At 42.5% G+C, this 18,818-nt stretch overlaps 1 protein-coding gene across 4 annotated transcripts in view; it reads right to left on the bottom strand.

Annotated features, from left to right (window-relative positions):
* Positions 1 to 18,818, bottom strand: part of ADPRM (ADP-ribose/CDP-alcohol diphosphatase, manganese dependent) — a 382,718-nt gene that overhangs the window by 151,339 nt on the left and 212,561 nt on the right. For all 4 annotated transcript variants that reach the window (XR_003791851.1, XR_003791849.1, XR_003791850.1 and 1 more), the window contains exon 6: positions 8,649 to 8,835. The gene's annotated coding sequence lies outside the window, so the exon portion shown is untranslated. The remainder of the gene's footprint in view (positions 1 to 8,648; positions 8,836 to 18,818) is intronic.

Raw genomic sequence — 18,818 nt, forward strand, 5'->3', positions numbered from 1 at the left:
CTTCTTTATCCATTCATCCACCAATGGATAATTAGGTTATTTCCATAACTTGCCTATTGTAAATAATGCTGCAATGAACATAGGAGTGTGTTTATCTTTTTGAATTACTGTTCTTATATTTTTCAGGTAATTCCCAGAAGTGGAAGAGCTGGATCACATGATACTTCTATTCTTAATTTTTTGAGGAACTTCCATACTGTTTTCCATAGTGGCTGCACCAATTTACAGTCCCACCAACAGTGTAGGAGAGCTCTCTTTTCTTTATGTTCCATTTGCAGAAAATACCTTTTTCCATCCCTTTGCTTTCAGTCTGTGTGTGTTCTTACCTCTGAAGTTGGTATCTTGTAGGCAACGTATAGATGAATCTTGTTTGTTTGTTTGTTTTAATCCATTCAACCACTCTATGTCTTTTTTTAATCCATTCAACCACTCTATGTCTTTTGATTGGAGAATTTAGTCCATTTACATTTAAAGTAATTATTGATAGGTATATACTTATTGCTACTGTGTTGTTTTCTGGTTGTTTTTCTAGTTCTTCTCTGTTCTTTTCTTTTTCTCTTGCTTTCTTCCCTTGTGGTTTGATGACTTTCTTTAGTGTTATCTTTAGATTCCTTTTTCGTTATCTTTTTTTGGTATCTACTATAGGTTTTTACTTTGTGGTTACCATGAGGTTCACACGTAACAGCCATACATATACCAGTCTATTTTAAGTTGATAACTTAAGTTTGAACACATCGTAAAAACTCTATATTTTTAGTCCCTCTTCCCATGCTTTACATTTTTGATGTCATATTTTACATCTTTTTATTTTGTGTATCCCTTAAGTAATTACTGTAATTATAGATAATTTTACTTTCTCAGGTTGAAGCTCCAGGACAAGTAAATAGACCTTTTTCACAAGCAGACTGGAGTTGTGCTTCAGTCTGCTGTTTGTGCAGTGCCCAGTGTGTGGCAGTCTGCCCAGAACTGTTTTTCCAATTGTTATAGCCCCAGGGGGCCCAGGAACACAAGCCCCTCTGGCCGCCAGGGCCAGGTGATCAAGGGGCATCCCCCGTCTGGCCACTCACTGGTTTTAGCAAGGCTGTAGGAGACTGCTGGAGGTGGGGCATGCCTGTAACTGTAGAGGCAGGGAAATATTATTGGAGGTGGGGCACACCTGCTGTTTAACCATCTTAGACTGCCCTGCCCCCGAATCAAGAATTTTTGTTATAGCAGCAGAACCTGTTCTTTGTACGCTGAAGCACATGAAATAGGATAAATTGTCTTAAATGCTCTGGTCAAGGACAGGATGAAGAGATTGTACATTCTCCCTTCTCTTAGATGGTTCACGAGGCATTTGTGGATTCAAATCAGAACATGGATGTTGAGTGCTGAAGAGTCACTTTAAAAATCTGATTCCATAGATGTGTGATCAGTGGTTAGAGTTAAAGTCACATTTGAAAGGAAGGTGCCCCACACTACCCTTTGCTATTATGATTGATCACAGTCCAAGCCATTAACCAAGCCATATTTATACATGAGTGGGGTCAACCGATTTGAAAAGAATAAGCAATAATCAATCAATCAATCTCTCCCCTCTCCCGCCCGCCCCTCCCATGTGGCAGGATTGATGAGTGAACTGGAAGCCTGCCTGAGACTGACAAAGTCTCCTCCCTCCCACACACCTGAGCACTCATCCTTGCCATGTTGAGAGGTGCTAAGACCCAGGACTAGGGTGCTGGCTCTGGGAGGAGATGGAAGCCCAATCTGAGTTTCAAGATTTATCATTGAATTCTGCTCTTTCAGAGAGCTCTGCATTGGGGTGTTGGGTAAAAAGGGGTTCTTTGTTCCCCACAGAGCTTCCCCTTATATGTACCTCTTTAGGGGAAGAGGTGATGGATCAGAAGATGAGAATATGGGCAGTGCAGAGACTCTTGCCCTGAACAACACCAAAACCTACTCTTGACCTACTAATATGCTGTTTTGAGATGGGTGAAGGCATCACAGAGGAGATGGCATTGGAGCTGAGCCTTGGAGGATGGGTAGAAATCTGACAGGCAGATGAAGGTATTTATTCCTCAGGCTCCCTGAGAGGCAGGGAGGGGAGTATGTGGGGCAAGGTTGCCCAGGAGCTTTCCTACAGCCACAAAGGCACACTCTGCTTCTTTGATGTTCTCACCTTCTAATTTGAGTTGTCTAAGTGATGGATGGGCTGGGAGGGCTGTTTCTCAGCGGGTAAGGGATTCTGAGTCTGCTGGGTCAGCATGTTTTTGGCAGGCTGTCTGTCTTGATTTGTTGCTCTGAAGGACCATTGCTCAGAAAGCCTTTGTTATCAGCAGAGCCTGGGACTGCTGGGTCATGTCTGTTTCTGTGCTCTAGCAGGCATGCCATGCCAGGCTCAAAGCTCTGTTATCTTTATTATTCAGCCTATAGTAACTCCACGCCTGGAGGAGGGATAGCTCCAGCTGATCCTTGGGCAACTCTGTCCATTCAATGTTTGGCAGGCTGGGGATTCTGAGATGGGGTGTGATCTTTGGGTTTACTGCTGGGGACTTGTTGAGTAGCTTGTGAACTCAGGTGGAGAATGAGACACTTGACAGAGATAACATAATAGCAAGTAGGATTGCCATGCATTGTATTACATCCATGCATTCAATCACTCATGCAGCAAACATTCACCAAACTCCTATTTTATTCCAGGTACTGGGCACAGATAAGACATGGTGCCTATTTTCCCCAGGAATAAACCAATAAACATAGCACGTGAACATGCCATGTCAGAGGGAAGCTCAGGGGCCCTCTGGAGCATGGGGGAGGGTTTCTGTCTTAGCCTAAGATGGGGTGTGGTGTGATGAGGTCGAGGAAGACTCAACCTCTAAGCACCAAGCACACCAGATAGGACTGTCATAAGGACCCAATGACTATTTCAAGGATCCATAAGCGTTGTATAGATGGTAAAGCAAAAGAGAAGAACAGATTTTATTGTTTTTATTGCTATCTCTGGCTACACAGCACAACGGAATTCTTCAAACAACTGTGGTGCCTAAAGATCCGATTCAGATTGCCTGTGCCTCTAAACTCCAATATCCAGCATTTTCCCACCTCGTTTCACCTTCTCAAATGCTTTCCTCCCAACCCTGTTCTTTACCAATCCCCAAGCCACATATTCCTCAATAGTACGTTTGATCTAGCTTCATATGGAAAACTTTTCTGAGCACACGCATTGCAATGTCTCCCTCCCGCCTCCCTCACTAGACTCCAAGTGACCCTACCTGCCAACGGTGCTACTAGGAAGGACGGCGGGCTGTGAGGGAGGACTTGCTCGCATTCCTTCTGGCCTCAAGCCCCAGCAGTTCAGATGCCTGCTACAACCAGCATGGCTTTCCAACGTTCTTAACGTTGCCCTCCATTTGTTTTATGAATGGAAGTCTTATCTTTCCCACTCTATTATAATCTACTCAAGGCCAGGGCCAATGCCTTTGGACGCTTTTCTGTGCTCTGCATGAGCTGGCATTGTGAGAAGCACTCAGTGTTTGTCATCTCTTTATCAGGAGGCTGATAAAAATGAGGCTGGTACATAACACATAATGTTGTAGGTCAATCACACTTCAAAAACAAACTCATAGGGTTTCCCTGGTGGCGCAGTGGTTGAGAGTCCGCCTGCCGATGCAGGGAACACGGGTTCGTGCCCCGGTCCGGGAGGATCCTGCATGCCGCAGAGCGGCTGGGCCCGTGAGCCATGGCCGCTGAGCCTGCGCTGCGTCCTGTGCTCCACAGCAGGAGAGGCCACAACAGTGAGAGGCCCGAATACCGCATTAAACAAACAAACAAACAAACAAAACAAACTCATAGAAAAAGAGATCAGATTTGTGGTTATCAGAGGAGGGGGGTTGAGAGGAGGGGGAATTGGATGAAGGCAGTCAAAAGGAACAAACGTCCACTTATAAGAAATAAGTACTAGGTATATAATGTACGACGTAATATAACACTGCTGTAGGTTATATATGAAAGTTGCTAAGAGAGTAAAGCCTAAGAGTTTCAGCACAAGAAAAAATTTTTAATTATTTTTTCTGTCTTTAATTTTGTATCTATGTGATGATGGATGTTCACTAAACTTATAATCACCGCATGATGTATGTAAATCAAAGCATTATGCCGTATACCTCAAACTTATACAATGCTGCACGTCAACTATATCTCAATAAAACTGGAAGAAAAAAAATGAGGCTGTTAATTCCATCTTTGTGACTTCATTTGCAATTAAATGGATGGGATGCCTTGGTTATGGCTTAATTAATAAATTCAATAAACTTGAATTAAGGATCTATGATGAGTCAGACTCTGAGCTAAGCACTGGCTCCGCAGAGATGAATGGCAGGCCTCTGCTCTCAAGAAGTTCATAGTCTAGTAAGAAATGAACATGCGCAAACAGGTATTTATAATACCGAGGGTAATTGCTAGAGAATAGGTTTGTTTAAAGGACTGTGAAAACCCAAAGGAGGGAGCAAGAAACTATGTTTGCTGACATGATGGATTATCTTGGTTTTGAAGGATGCAAACAAAATTTCCAAAGAGGCAGGGGGAAGCATTCCAGGCAGAATAATAGGGGGTGCAAAGACACAGAAGCATGATGAGGCAGGAAGCTCATTTGAACAATTTGAAGACTGCAGTGTGTCTAGGACATGGGCCATATTATGGGGAATGGTGTCAGATTGTGAAAGCCCTTCTATACCAGCTCAGGAATTTAGACTTTATGTGGTACTCACAGAGAGCCAAAGGCGATCTTCACACATGGGAGTGCCGTGATTCTATTTGCCTAGGTGCTTTGTGACCACTTAGAGGGGTGGGATGGGGGGGTGGGATAGGGAGGGTGGGAGGGAGACGCAAGAGGAAGGAGATATGGGGATATATATATATATACATAGAGCTGATATACTTTGTTATAAAGCAGAAACTAACACACCATTGTAAAGCAGTTATACTCCAATAATGATGTTAAAAATAAACAAATAAATAAAAAAGAAGATGTGGTACATATATACAATGGAATATTACTCAGCCATAAAAAGGAACAAAGTTGGGTCATTTGTTGAGACGTGGATGGATCTAGAGACTGTCATAAAGAGTGGAGTAAGCCAGAAAGAGAAAAACAAATATCGTATATTAATGCATATACGTGGAACCTAGAAAAATGGTACAGGTGAACCGGTGTGCAGGACAGAAATAGAAATACAGATGTAGAGAACAAACGTATGGACACCAAGGGGGGAAAGCGGCGGTGGGGCGGGTGGTGGTGGTGTGATGAATTGGGAGATTGGGATTGACATGTATACACTAATATGTATAAAATAGATAACTAATAAGAACCTACTGTATAAAAAAATAAAATAAAATTCAAAAATTGAAAATAAATAAATAAAAGCCTTTTCTGTTAAAAACTATATATATACATATATACAGACATATATATACAGTAGCTAAACATGAATATCAATTAGATTAGTTACAGACACAAGGAGAAACAATTTAGAGAGTAAATGGCTAAGGACATCTTAGTGCTTTTTCTGTTAATGTGTAACTATAATGGATCATAGCATAGTTTGTCCTGGTCTTCTCCTCGTCACGTGTAGAATTAATCCATACCAAAACTTTCTTGTACCCAAACCTGAAGGTTTGTCCACAGCTGTCCAGTTGTGTCCGAAGTTTACCTCGGCAGCTTCCCTTCCATCCTGGGTATCCTTTCCCTAGCATTCCGGACAATGAGCCCTCCCCTCTGATTCTCCACTATTGCTGGAGATAAGATAGATGGTACGAAGCATGCCAAGGGACTTTCGCAGGGTGGCGGCACCTCATTGGGTCAACAGAATCCAAATTTTGCCAATTCGTTAATTTACCATGAGAAACACAACTGCCTGAGGGAACAGTCTCTTATGCCCTCCAGACCAGCTAGCACATTTACTGTTTTGACATTTCCACAGGAAGCCAAATTACAACTTGGAAGTTGCATGGTGAGCAAGGAATCACAGTAAGGGAGGTAGATGCATGCACAAATGATGGATGCCGCTAGGTAGAGTTGTCCGATGTCTCCATATCCCTCAAAGGAATTTTCCCACCCAGACACCCAAGCAGCACCCATCTCGCAGTGGCAATTTACCCAAGTTGTAGACAAAGCTTTTAGGAAAAATATTATCTGAGATGCCTGTGTTACTGACTGTGGAACCTGAAAAGGAGTGGGCAATACCAAGCCTCAGAATTAAATCTGATCACTTTGGTCTATAGTTCCAACAGAAATTGTTTCAACATTTAGTCAGCATGTGCCTGGCGTGTTCTAAGTGCCAGGCGCCATGCTATAGTGATAAACAAGACAAGAACTCTGCCGTCAGGAGTCTCAGAATTCAGTAGGAAGCAGACATGTTGGCTGGCAGTTACGATGCCGGGTAGTGTTAGCTGTCAAAGGCTTGCTCTAGATGCAGTGGGAGCTCAGGACAAAGGGCCTAACCCTGCCTAAAGGTCAAGAAAACCTGCACAGAGGCCAAGGAGCTTTAAGCTGATCCTACTTCAGTATCTGATTTTCACAATGAAAGAAAGTGCATTTTTATGATTATATATATTACCAATAATACAATCATACAGAGAACTGCTGTTAGTCTTATGGTATGTTTCTGTTTAATTTTATACATTAAGATTTGTACATACAGATCTGGAATTGCACAGTGTCATGCTGCTGTCACTTAGCATGATGAACATGAGTTGTTCTCATGCGATATAATAAAAATACATTAAAAAAATTACTGCTTGGTATTCTATCATCTGGATATATCATGACTTACTTAACCAAACCTTGTTGTTGAACATTTAGGTTATTTTCAATTATTCAATATTATAAATAAAACTGTAACTGAGAGGACCTTAGAGATTATGTAGTAAAGTCCTCTCACTTGGCAAATGAGAGAACTGGATTCCAATGAATTTAAATGACGGGCCCCAAATCCTATAGCTAGCTAATTTACGAGTTGGGTTTGGACTCCTGATGAAACACATTTGGGGAAGGAGGGAGGAAAGCGGGTTATCTGAGGGGTGATAAAAATGAGAGGCGCTGGAAAAGCACCACGGGCAGGCAGAACCGAGGACCCAAAGTGGAGAGGAGTGGGGAATGTCAGGGTTTTGATGGTGCCAGCGCTCTCGTGTGAAACACTGCCCACTCAAGGATGCTGACACCACCTCTCAGTGTGCAGCAGTGTGAGAGGGGTGGGCCTTCTCAAAACAACTTGACAGTGTGTATCAGGAACCTTGAGAAAACCCTTGAAGAGCACGGCCCAGTAAGTCTACTCTTGGCATGTTCAGGGGTAGTCATTGAAACATTGCTTATAATACAAAAAAAAAAGATAAACCAAATCAATAGGATAGATGGACAGAGCCTGAATCTAGGCCCACAACAGACTGGGTGATGCCCACCCACACTGGGGAGCGCCGTCTGCTTTACTCAGTGCATTAGAAAAACGACCCAGTCCTCCTCCCGAGTTAGAAAAAACTCAGCCTTCCTCCTGTGTGTCTCCTCTACTCCTCACACAGGACACTCACAGCACTTCTGGTCACCAGAGGTGTGCATTTCCTCCCACCAAACAATTCACAACCCCAGCGGGGTGTCCTACAATTTAACTCGATTCTGACACTACCTACCTGGAGATGGCGTCCGATCCCACAGGTGAAGGACTCTGTCCTACAAGACTGCTCCCCGTCCCACATCAGATGCCAACTGACCACACATTAGATGTCAACCACAAGTCCAGTTTGTCACCTGGGCTTCCGACCAATCGGCTACAAGTCGGAGGTTCCCACGACCCCCTCTTCAGATTCGAGGAATTTACTAGAGCAGCTCATAGAACTCGGGGAAACACTTACTTACATTTACTAGTTTCACAAAGGGCATCATAAAGGACACAGATGAACAACGAGATGAAGAGACACCTAGGGCGAGGTCCGGGAGGGTCCCGGGCACAGGGCTCTGTCCCCGTAGGGCTGGGGTGCATCTCCCTCCTGGAGTGGATGTGTTTGACAACCTGGAAGCTCCCAAACCCCCTACAAGTGGGATTTTTATGGAGGATTCCTCACACAGGCATGATCAGTTATTAACTCTATTTCCGGCCCCTCTCCCCTCTCTAGAGGACGGGGCGCGGGCCCGGGGAGAGGACTGAAAATCCAAGCTTCTAACCACGGCTTGGACTTCCCGGTGACCAGGCCCCCATCCAGGAGTGCACCCAGTGTCACCTCAATAGAACAGAAGACGAGCCTAGTGCTCTGATGACTTAGAAATTTACAAGCTTTAGGAGCCCCTGTGTCAGAGACAAGATCAAAGACAAATATGGAATAATAGATGCTCTTGGTGTTCTTATCACTTAGCAACTTACACGGGTTTTAGGAGCTCTAAAGGGTTCAGGGCACAAAGACCAATACATATATATATATATATATATATGTTCTATTATTTTCTATTCTCTCACACCGTCTACTGAGCCAAACGCTAATCTCTTCTGGAAACACCCTCACAGACGCACCCAGAAATAATGTTTAGCCAAATATCTGGGGACCTCGTGACCCAGTCAAGTTGACGCATAAAATTAACCATCACAACATTGCACGTCAGGGAAAGGTTAAGTAGATTATGGTACCTCCGCAAGAGGCTGTCGTGTTCTGTGGTGGCCTCTTGTTTCTTTCCGATGTTTGCTTTTCCTGGCTCGGCTGGGCCTCGCTGCACGTCTCACCACCAGGCTGCAGCTTACCTCGTTCAGTTCAGTCTCTACCTTGGGTCTTCCAAACATGCACTGTGCACTTCTCCCTCTGCTAGGGTAATGGGATCTGAGGAGAAAAAAGAAATAAACACATATTAAACGCACTATTTAGGTGGAAGAGCATTGCTCTTTAAGTAAAAAAATGTTAAGAGTAATAAAAACATTTATACTCTTTGATCCAGGAATCCCACTTAATGTAAGTAAATGATTAAAAAACAAAATAAAACAGGAAGAGCTAAAACTAGCAATACTACCACACTGCAAAACTGAGAGCAATTTAAAGTCCAACAGTATGTAATCAGTAATTTAAAATACAGTGAATGCATATAAGATAGTACTGGGTAGCTTTAAAAAAAATATGTCATAAGACTTAAGATGAAAGCTGGGAACATTCTTATGTTATAATGTTAAGTAAAAAGGCTGGTTACAACTGTGTAAATATTCATTAGCACAGGGAAAAAAAGAGAATAAAGACAAATTTTAGAAATTGTTTGAGACCTGTGATATTTCATTTGATGTGTTTCCTTCAGTTCTGAAAACTTTCTCTAATGTGGTCACATTGGTTTTGCAATTAAAAGTAAAGAATGCTACCACCAGCAGCCATTATAACATGGTTATTTTTGTGTATCGAGACATTGAATGAAATTCACTTGAACATGGCCATTGCATGGCTGCCAGGCTTTCGATGGGAGGCCAAGGAGCCCGGCGCCTGCGGCTGGCCTGTCTTCAGCCATAAGAGCATTTTCCCACCTGCACGCAGCTGGGGTGCGAGAGATGGAGCCCAGATGTGGGCGTGTGCCTGTGAGTCGGTTGTGTCAAAATACATTGTACTTCGCGCCTTTATGCTTCCTAGCACCGAGAGACACACAGTTCCTTCCTTGCAACTTGCTCAAAGTTTGTTTTTGTTGTTTTCTAAATATGGATTTCATCCCCAAATTTGGAGTTTCTCATGTCCCACAGGACACCCGCTGGCTCTGCTCCGAGCGCGAATTGAAGGAAAAACATGGTTCTTGTTTTCCATTCCTGAGTCTGCATCCCATGATGTAGATGAGCAAAGCATACAAGGACTCGACCCCATGATGGCCATGCAGTGAGTAGCAGCTCAGGTGATCCTCTGATAAGTGGCTCTGAGCACGGGGCAGACCGAAAGCTGGCGCTCCAAGCCCAGCTAAACCAGCTAAAGACCACGTGGCTCAGACCTGAGCACGTCAAGTGGAGGTGGAAAGGACTAGAAAAGTTCTCTAACCCTACCTCCTGCGCTTGGCACAAACCCTCCCATTCTCCCACCCCCATGAAGCTGTCAGCCAGCTTCGGCTTGACCACTGCAACGATAACAAAATTTTCAGAGAGCAGCAGATGTCAGAATCATCTTCCATACCTTGGGCTTTGTGCTGCCTCTCAGGGAGTGCCACTTCTAAGCCCCAAAACACAGGAATGCCTACTACGTGCCCAGCACTGTTGTAATCTTTCACATATGTTCGCTGATGTCATCCTTAGAATAATTTTGTAAGTGGATGCTAATATTACCCCAATTGACAGATGAAGATACTGGAGTCCAGATAGTTTGAGTAACTGGTCCAAGGTCAAAGTCAACAGCTGGTAAGCAGTGATGCTGGGACTCCATCCCAGGCTACCTGACTCCAGAGGCCACGCTCTTAGCTCCGCTCTGCTGCCCACTGAGTTTACATCCACCTGTAAGACCCGCTTCTGCCTTTTGGAGTCAGACCATAAAAGGGGGCTTGACTCCCCCTCTACATGTTAAGTATTCAAATATCTGAGCATCGTCTTTCTACCATCCCTTCCATAGGCGCTCCCACTAAGCCCTCAGCACACCAAGCCCTACATCTGCTCAGTCCCACCACTTCACTGCTCAACTGAGCTTCACCAAGCAGAATCTCATTTGTTTTCCTATACAGGATTGTTTCACACGGGAGCCTCTGATGGCCAAGTCTCCCAAGGGTAATAAACCAGATGCATAATTCCCTGCCGCCTCTATCTCAAACCCTCCAGAGGGGATCGGAGGGTCTGGAATCATTCAGAAAGGGAGGCGAGAGCTGTTAGTGCATTAGGACAGAATTTCTCCATCTGATTTTCAAAGAAGACTGGCTTTTCATTTCCCCAGAGACTTAATATAACTACCAAGTGAGGAGGGAAAAAAAAGGGGGGTAATAATTTGTAAAGTTCCCAAGCAGCAAAGGAGCCACTGCTATCTCTGCTTTCCGCATCACCACTGTAAATCCCGGCACCTGAGAAAAATGGGCGGGGTGGTTGTTCTGACTGTATATATTGCCAAATGCTGCTGATAAACTCTGACCTATTAGTGGGAGCCTCTCTACTAGAGCTAAGTTGATGGTATCCATGGAAAGAAACAACGTGAAGGAAAACAAAAGCCGGCAACCAATCAGAACAGACACGTGGCCCATCAGAAAGGATGCTGGCCGATAGGATGCAGTGTTTCTACCGACTAAATGACATCCAGCATAGACCTTCTAATGAGTAAGTTTGGTCGACATTCAAGCCAATGATGTTTACTCAAATTTTTAAATTACCACAATTTTCCCCACACAGTTAAAAAAGAAAGTGTATTTTACGTCAACAATGTTGTTTGTTTGCTCTCTCCTTTTTCCCTCCCTCCCTCCCCCCGTCTCACCTTACAGCATCCTCTCCCTTTCCCGTGTGTTCTGAAATTACATGATGGTAGATATTTTATTTTTTCTTTTTTAAAGATCCATTGAGATAGATACTGAGCTTGCCTTTTCAATCTGGAAACGCATACACCTCAGACGTGGAAAACTCTACTGAAACACTTCTTCCGAAAATTCCTCCATCCATTTTCTCTGTCCTCTGCTATTCTTAACCCTGCCAACCGATCCCCTATATTTCTTGTTTCTTTTATCTTTTTACTCTATTTGTGAGTGAGTCTCTCAACATCATCTTCCAAAATCTATGGTGAGTTTTTCATCTTCTATCATATTTTTAACTCCCCCAAACTTTTCTCACTTGACATTCCTTTCTTTAAAAATAGCAACCTGTTTCTGTTTTACTGTACGGTATTTTTTCTTATGTGTCCACAGACATTAAAAAAAAAGGACTTTTAAGGTTCAGTTCTTCTGCCAAGGTTGTTTCTGCTTCCTCTGAGGGTCTTCTTTTCTGCTCTATCACGTCCCTCATGAAAGAGGTTTTTTTCTTCAGGTCTTGGCTGTCCTCAGTACCGAGGCACTACTAACCTAATAGGAATCTGTGTGCCTGAGTAGAGCTTTTGACTAAGGCAATCTGGTTAATGTTGTTTGGTTAAGAGATTCTCAACTATTGATTTCAGAATATCTTTCTTCTTGGTCAAGCCACGTTCCTAAGAAATGATTTTGCTATCTACTTCCTGAAAGTGGAGCCTGACTGGCAGCCTTCCACAAGCCAAGGGGAATGATCTGATCATTCAATATATATGTTTCTATTTTTTCCCCTATTTTCAGTAAGATACCCTATCCACAGCTACTCTTAGACTCTGAGTCCAGAAGCCCTCTGGCTCACCTAAGAAGGAACCCCCTAATGTTCTTCCAGAATGTTGGGTGGTGTCACCTGCCAGCAGACATTTCGGAGGGAGTCTTACCTAACTGCATCTTACACAGAACTTGAACCGTGTCTCCGATTTTCAGCTGTCACTGCATTCCCACTTTCGGATGTGTCTGACGCCTCCGTTTCTGAGATTCTGGAGTTCTGCAAAGCTAACGGTCCTGGCCAACTTGCTATCGCCCATTTGCTCTCTGGCTTTCAAAATTCGTGCTACTGCTGTTTGCTTTCCCAATCTCTTTGTTCTTTGGGTTCCATGCCTTTTTGACCCCTGTATTTTTACTTCTGAGGGGTTTCAGAAGGGACATGTGATTTTAAAAATGCGTTCCACCTGATGTATTTAACAAGCAGTCACAAGCAACAAGCCTTTACCTCTTCCTTCATGCCAACAGCTTACAGGAAGGAAATGGCAGTAGTGGTAGTGGTTGCCCCTAGGGAAGGGAGACTAGGGAGAGGAATGCAGACTCTTCTCTATATACCCTCTTGGACAGTTCAAATTTTTCACCACGTGCAAAAATTACCTTTGCAAAACTAATTAGCCAATATAACAAAAACAAAACAAAAAAGCTTCTGTGACCATCTTTCTCTCTGTGACTAGCACACGTTAGGAAAGAGTATCGTTGTCATGGCTCATGCCATCATACAGCTTGCTGCAAAGACATAACCCCAAATTGCATTATTTTATAATCTGCATAATTTATACAATTTCCTTCAACCTTGAATCAAGGTTAGAGGGAATGTTATTGATCACCAAAGCCTGTCAGTGGCTAACATCCAAGCGTGGCAGACATCTGGGTTGACATCCAAGTGTGACCTCTCTCAGTTAAGGACAAGGATCTGACCTGGCTGCAGCCACTGACCCTACCTGACTCTGGTACACTCTGCAGTCTCCAGCAGGGCTCACAAAGTCACGATTAATTCAATAAAAATTATATCTTCCGTAACGTGAGTTTTCAGTAATCAATAGGAAAAGATGTTGAACATATCTCCCTCCTACATAACATGCATAGGCCAAGAATCTATTTATACTCAGCAGATCAGTGGTTTTGTGCAACTATAATGTAAATGTCACTTGGCTTACAAGCCAGAGAATAGTAGTGGTTCCATGTGTTATCCATTGAGAACCTACAACCACAGGAGTATCTTCTCCGGAAGGAAGGCTGCCAGTAGTTTGTTCTGCTTTCTCTCTGTGAGCATAAGGTTTGTCATTACTTTTGCATCTAGTTTTACAAGATTCTCAGCAATGGTGTGACTTGTACCTGTTTTTGCTATCAGAGATGCAGCCTTGAATGATGCCTCTGTAATGTTAGCCTTTTTTATTCCCCTTTAGAAATAAGCTCCACATACACCAGACACTGGAATATATTCATTTGTGCTTGTTCTTTAAACATTCAATTAATTTAGTGAAAGGCCATAGGCTTTGTTTGCAAATGACACAAAAGCTTTGATGGCTTCATACCACAATTTGTGACAGACCTTAGATGGAGCACAGGAGATTGGAATCCACTGGAGTGCCAGTGCAATAAAATCCTACTTTCAGAGAGTCACCATCACACTTCTTGTTCACCTTTTCATTTTTCAGTGGCTTGTCCACAATTATTGAATTCATAGAGTCTTGGTTACTATTTACTTTTATGACATTATTTTGGGACCTGTAGTATTTCTATTATCCTTTTCATTACTATTTTTAATAACCTTTTCTAAGAATAGCTTTAGATTTACAGAAAAGTTGTGAAGATTGTACAGGCAGTTCCCATATACTACACACCCAATTTCCCCTATTGCCAACATCTTTCGTTGCTATGGTACATTTGGCCCGACTAATGAACCAATGTTGATTCATAATTGTTAACTGAAGTGCATACTTTATTCAGATTTCCTTAGGTTTTGCCACATTACATTTCGTTGTCATGTCTCCTTAGGCTCCTCTTGTTGGTGTCAAGTTTCTCAGGCTTTGCTTGTCTTTTATGACCCTGACAATTTTAAAGAGTACCGGTCAGGTAATTTGTAAATGTCCCTCAGTTGGGGTTTGTCTGATGCGTTTCTCATAATTATACCAGGGTTATGGGTTTGGAGGAGGAAGTCCACAGAGGTAAAGTGCTATTCTCATCACACCATATCCAGAATTCATGCTATTAACGTGACATCGCTTATCACTGTGGTTGTTAACCTTGATCATCTGGCTGAGGGAGTGTTTCCAGGAGTTTCCACCGTAAAGTTACTCCTTTTCCTCCCCTTTTCCTACTGTACTCTTTAGAAGGTAGTCGCGATGCACAGCCTGTATTTAAAATGTGGGAACTTATGTCCCATCTCCTTTTACGGAGACTATCCACATAAGTTATTTGGAATTTCTTCTGCACAAAAGATTGTCTATTGTCTCCCATTTATCTGTTTCTCCAATCATTTATTTATATCAGAACGGGCTCGTGGATGTTTACTTTATACTTTGAGTGATAATTCAATGTTCCTTTATTTATTTTTCACTCAAATTGTTCCAGCTTTGGCCACTGGGGGCCCTTTTGTTTGGCTCCTGTGCCTTTGACATACCCATTTCATTGTGGTTTCTTTGAGCAATTCCTCATTTTCCAGCACTGCAAGATGCTACAGGATCATCTTGTATATTTCTTGCTACAGCTAAGAAGCAGCCATTTCTTTAAGGAGGCTTTACTCCTTTTATTGGAGAACGGTGTTAGAAACCGAGATACGGGCACTGAGAGGGCGCAGTGTCACTGAAGTGTCATTGCTTCCAGGCCTTTTCCCCTGACAGAGGGAGGAAAGATAAGTATGTATACTAAGCTATGTATATATGCATACGTATAACTATTTTGATATGTACCCGTCTGCAAATATATTAAGCTAAACATGACGTCTCGAACTCTAACCCAACGCCACATGGGTCATTCTGGCATGGTCCTCATGCTTGTCTGTAGTCTCCTATTCCAACAGTGGAAGCCCTGGCTCCCACCAGCCACCATCCATGTCTTTAATTGTTCAATTCCAATATGCATGTGTAGTGGCTACAGAGTTGTTCATCTGTACCCTTGTGGGGAAACAAAAACTTTACCAGCTAGAATACAGTGTTTATATACCATTTCTTTGCCTTTAACCTTACAGATACCACTAATCTCCAGTTACTTAAGTCAGCAGCTAGTCCCCTCACCCTACCTTCAAGCTCACTGATATGTTTATCTATTGTGTCAAGCCTACTGATGAACCAACCCATCATCCTTGTTAGAGTGTTTTTTATTTCTAGCACTTTCCTTTGATTTTTCTTTCCCTTAAAGTTTCCAATTATAGTTGTTTCAAATTACTTATCTGATAATTCATATCTGAGCCTGCTTTTCAGGATCACTTTGTCTATTCAGACAGTGGTTATTTCCTTTGGCTTTTTTTGAAAGCCAGACATGTTGTACCAGGTAGAAAGGTCTTTAGGTTTTGTTAAGCTGGCTAGGAGTGTCGGGCTGTGTTCAGCATTTGTTGTAGTTTCAGGTACCAGAGGCTTCAAATTCCTCTAGGGTTCTTGTTTCTTGTCTCCTCTCTTGGCTACGTACAGATGCTGTGTCTTGCACCTGTTAACTCATGGTTATGATGCTGGAGCCCCACTAATGTGGCAGTAGGGTGTAGGCGAAAGGAGAAAGGCAATGTGTAATCTCCCAGTTAGATCTCAGCCTCTTAGTGGGGCTGCCCTGGGGCTGGGTCTTCACAAATATTTCTATTCCTCTTCCTATAGCAGGGCATCCCCCAGCCCCACTCCTCCCCTCCTGCCCAGTCACCTCGACTCCTTTCTTTAACCACAACATTCTGTTTCCTTAGAGCCCTATCCCGTCTTGGCTTTTCGCTTCCCTCAAGCAGCTGGAGTGGTGAGAAATTCTTTTCCCCCCAAATTTCAGAACTGTGTTCAGGCACAGTCCTTTTCCCTGGAGAGTGGGCCTTTGTGACTGAGAAGACCCTCAGCGGGTTTTACGGTAGCTTATCTTTCCCTCCTTCTGGGAGGGTCATGAGGGATCTTTGTTGGATCTTCACCATGAGAAATCTGGCAACGTTCCCAGGAAGACCCATGAAAGTGTAGGGGAGCCCTAGGATGGTGGTCCCCATGAATCTCTCACTCTCACAGCGAGTCCACACTCAATCTCCAACCATGTGTCAAATTGATCATTTAAATATTCCTGCCAGTCTACTCATAACTCCTGCTCCAAGGAAGCAGATCTCAGTTACTGTGTCTCCCAGGACATACCTGACTCACCAGGTTTCAGGATGGCAGTTTGCTCTGAGATCTCCGCTCTCTGATGGATCCAGGGAAAGTCACTGATTTCTTCATTTGTCTATCTTTTTCTTTTTTTAAGGATGACGGTGACAGTTTCCAGACTCTTGACATATTAGAGCTAAAACTGGAAGTCTCTTTATACTATTTTTATACCTCAGTGAATCACTATATGAGTCACTAATCCACTTTTGTTTATATGGGATAAACACAACATGACCACAGAAGGTAAACGTAATGAACGTAAATACAGCTGTTCCTCAGGATCTGTAGGGGATTGGTTCCAGGACCCCCCAGGATACCAAAATCTGCAGATGTTCAAATTCCTTATATGAAATGGCATAGTATTTGATGTAACCTATGCCCATCCTCCCATACACTTCAAATCATCTCTAGAGTCTTCTAATACTGCATACAATGTAAATGTTATCTAAATAGTTGCTTACATGCAGCAAATTCAAGTTTTGCTTTTTGGAACTTTCTGGAATTTTTTCCAAATATTTTCCATCCGTGGTTGGTTGGATCCGCAGGTGCGGAACCCACAAATACAGAAGGCCGACTGTAATCACAAATACCATGAAGCTACAGTGGTGAGATAACTTTACTCCGTGAATGGCATTTTAGCCAAGATGGACTGAGGCATACTCTCCTTGTGGTGCTCGTACAGGCTTCAAGGTTTTCATGACTTATAAAGGAACAGAATTTCTAAGAAAAATCATAAGCCACACATTTCCTTTTTGTGAAATACATATTTTTCACAAGTAAAGAGAGGTTTTTTTCCCTCGTATTAATTTTACCACTGAAAAGTGCCAAAACATCTGTGGACTGCATGATAAAAATCCTGGAAATTACACCGAGAAAGTCCTCACTGGATAGTCTTTGCAGTTTTCCCTTGAAGTGTGTTACCTTGTAAGCAAAGACAGCATTAAGGGAGATAAAGTGATGGAGAGTCAGGTGTTCATATATATATTCATTCATTTACCATATTATTATTATTAAATAGAATATATTCCATATACCCCAAGGCACAGGGGCACTGCAGCTTACTGTAATTGTGACACTCTCTGTGGCTTACTGTAGAGGAAATTCATTTGTTCAAGGGTCAAATAAGCATTCCCTTTGCCTTCAAACAGGATCACTTCTCTTTCTGGTTAAGCATCAAAAAGCTATGATAATTGTCCTAATTATGGCAAACTAACTGATCATTATGGGCCCAGAAGCCACTCATCACTAGCTCTTTCTTTACCACCATCTGTAGGAATCACGGGTAATTTGAAAAAATCAGCACGCGGTCACCACCTTCATCTCCTACCTGGTCACAGGAAGAAGGGTTATTTCTTTCGTTAAAACTGGGCTCAAGTGTTTTGTGAGCGCAGAAGAGAAATGGAGTCCATGGTCACTGGTCAGCACTGTGTTGGCCAACCCCTGCTCAATAGGAGAGGGGTATTTTCAAAGCCACCCACTTTAGAAGGGTACTTTTATACACATTGATCTTGTTATAATATTAACTACTAAAAGTGGTCTCAGTGGACAGTTTGGTAATCTAATCATTGCCAAATCAAAAAAGAAAGCTTGACATCCATTGCTTTCAAATAAAAATCATCACCTTTGGCAGATTTGCGTCCTCTTATTTGGATTATTCAAAATTTCAAGAGCGATTTACCCGTGTGTAATTTACAACTAATTTATCCCAGAGGCTTGCCATAAAGCTACGTTGCTAAATATTAAACTGCTTTGGAGGAAATATATATTAGTGGTGAAAAAAAATTAGTTTTATAAAGACTTATTATAAAGCTATGATAATTAGGACAGATGGATATTTCCATAGGATACTTGAATAGAACAATGGGACGAAACAGAAAGGCTAGAAACAAATCTACATGTGTAAGGCAATTTTATATGTAATAATCATAGATTTGTGAATTAATGAGGGCTGATTATCAGTCAATAAATGGGGCTGGGTCTATTGATTTTTCATAGTTAAGAAATGAAATTGGAACCTGACTCACATCCTTCACATAGATCAGCAGAAATCAGACGATGCCAAGTGTTGGTGAGGGTGTGAAACAATAAACAGGCCCTCTAAAACACTGCAGGCAGCTTGATTTTTAAAAATTTCTATAAAAAGTGGTTTTTTCCAAGTAAATTTGAAGATGTGCATGCACTGCTATCAGAAATTCCACTCCCAACCATCTGTCCTAGACTGATAGTTCTCAATCCTA

This window comes from Monodon monoceros, unplaced genomic scaffold (genome assembly GCF_005190385.1).
Source record: "Monodon monoceros isolate NGI ecotype Baffin Bay Population unplaced genomic scaffold, NGI_Narwhal_1 Super_Scaffold_9, whole genome shotgun sequence".
In the NCBI taxonomy this organism is placed as follows: domain Eukaryota; kingdom Metazoa; phylum Chordata; class Mammalia; order Artiodactyla; family Monodontidae; genus Monodon; species Monodon monoceros.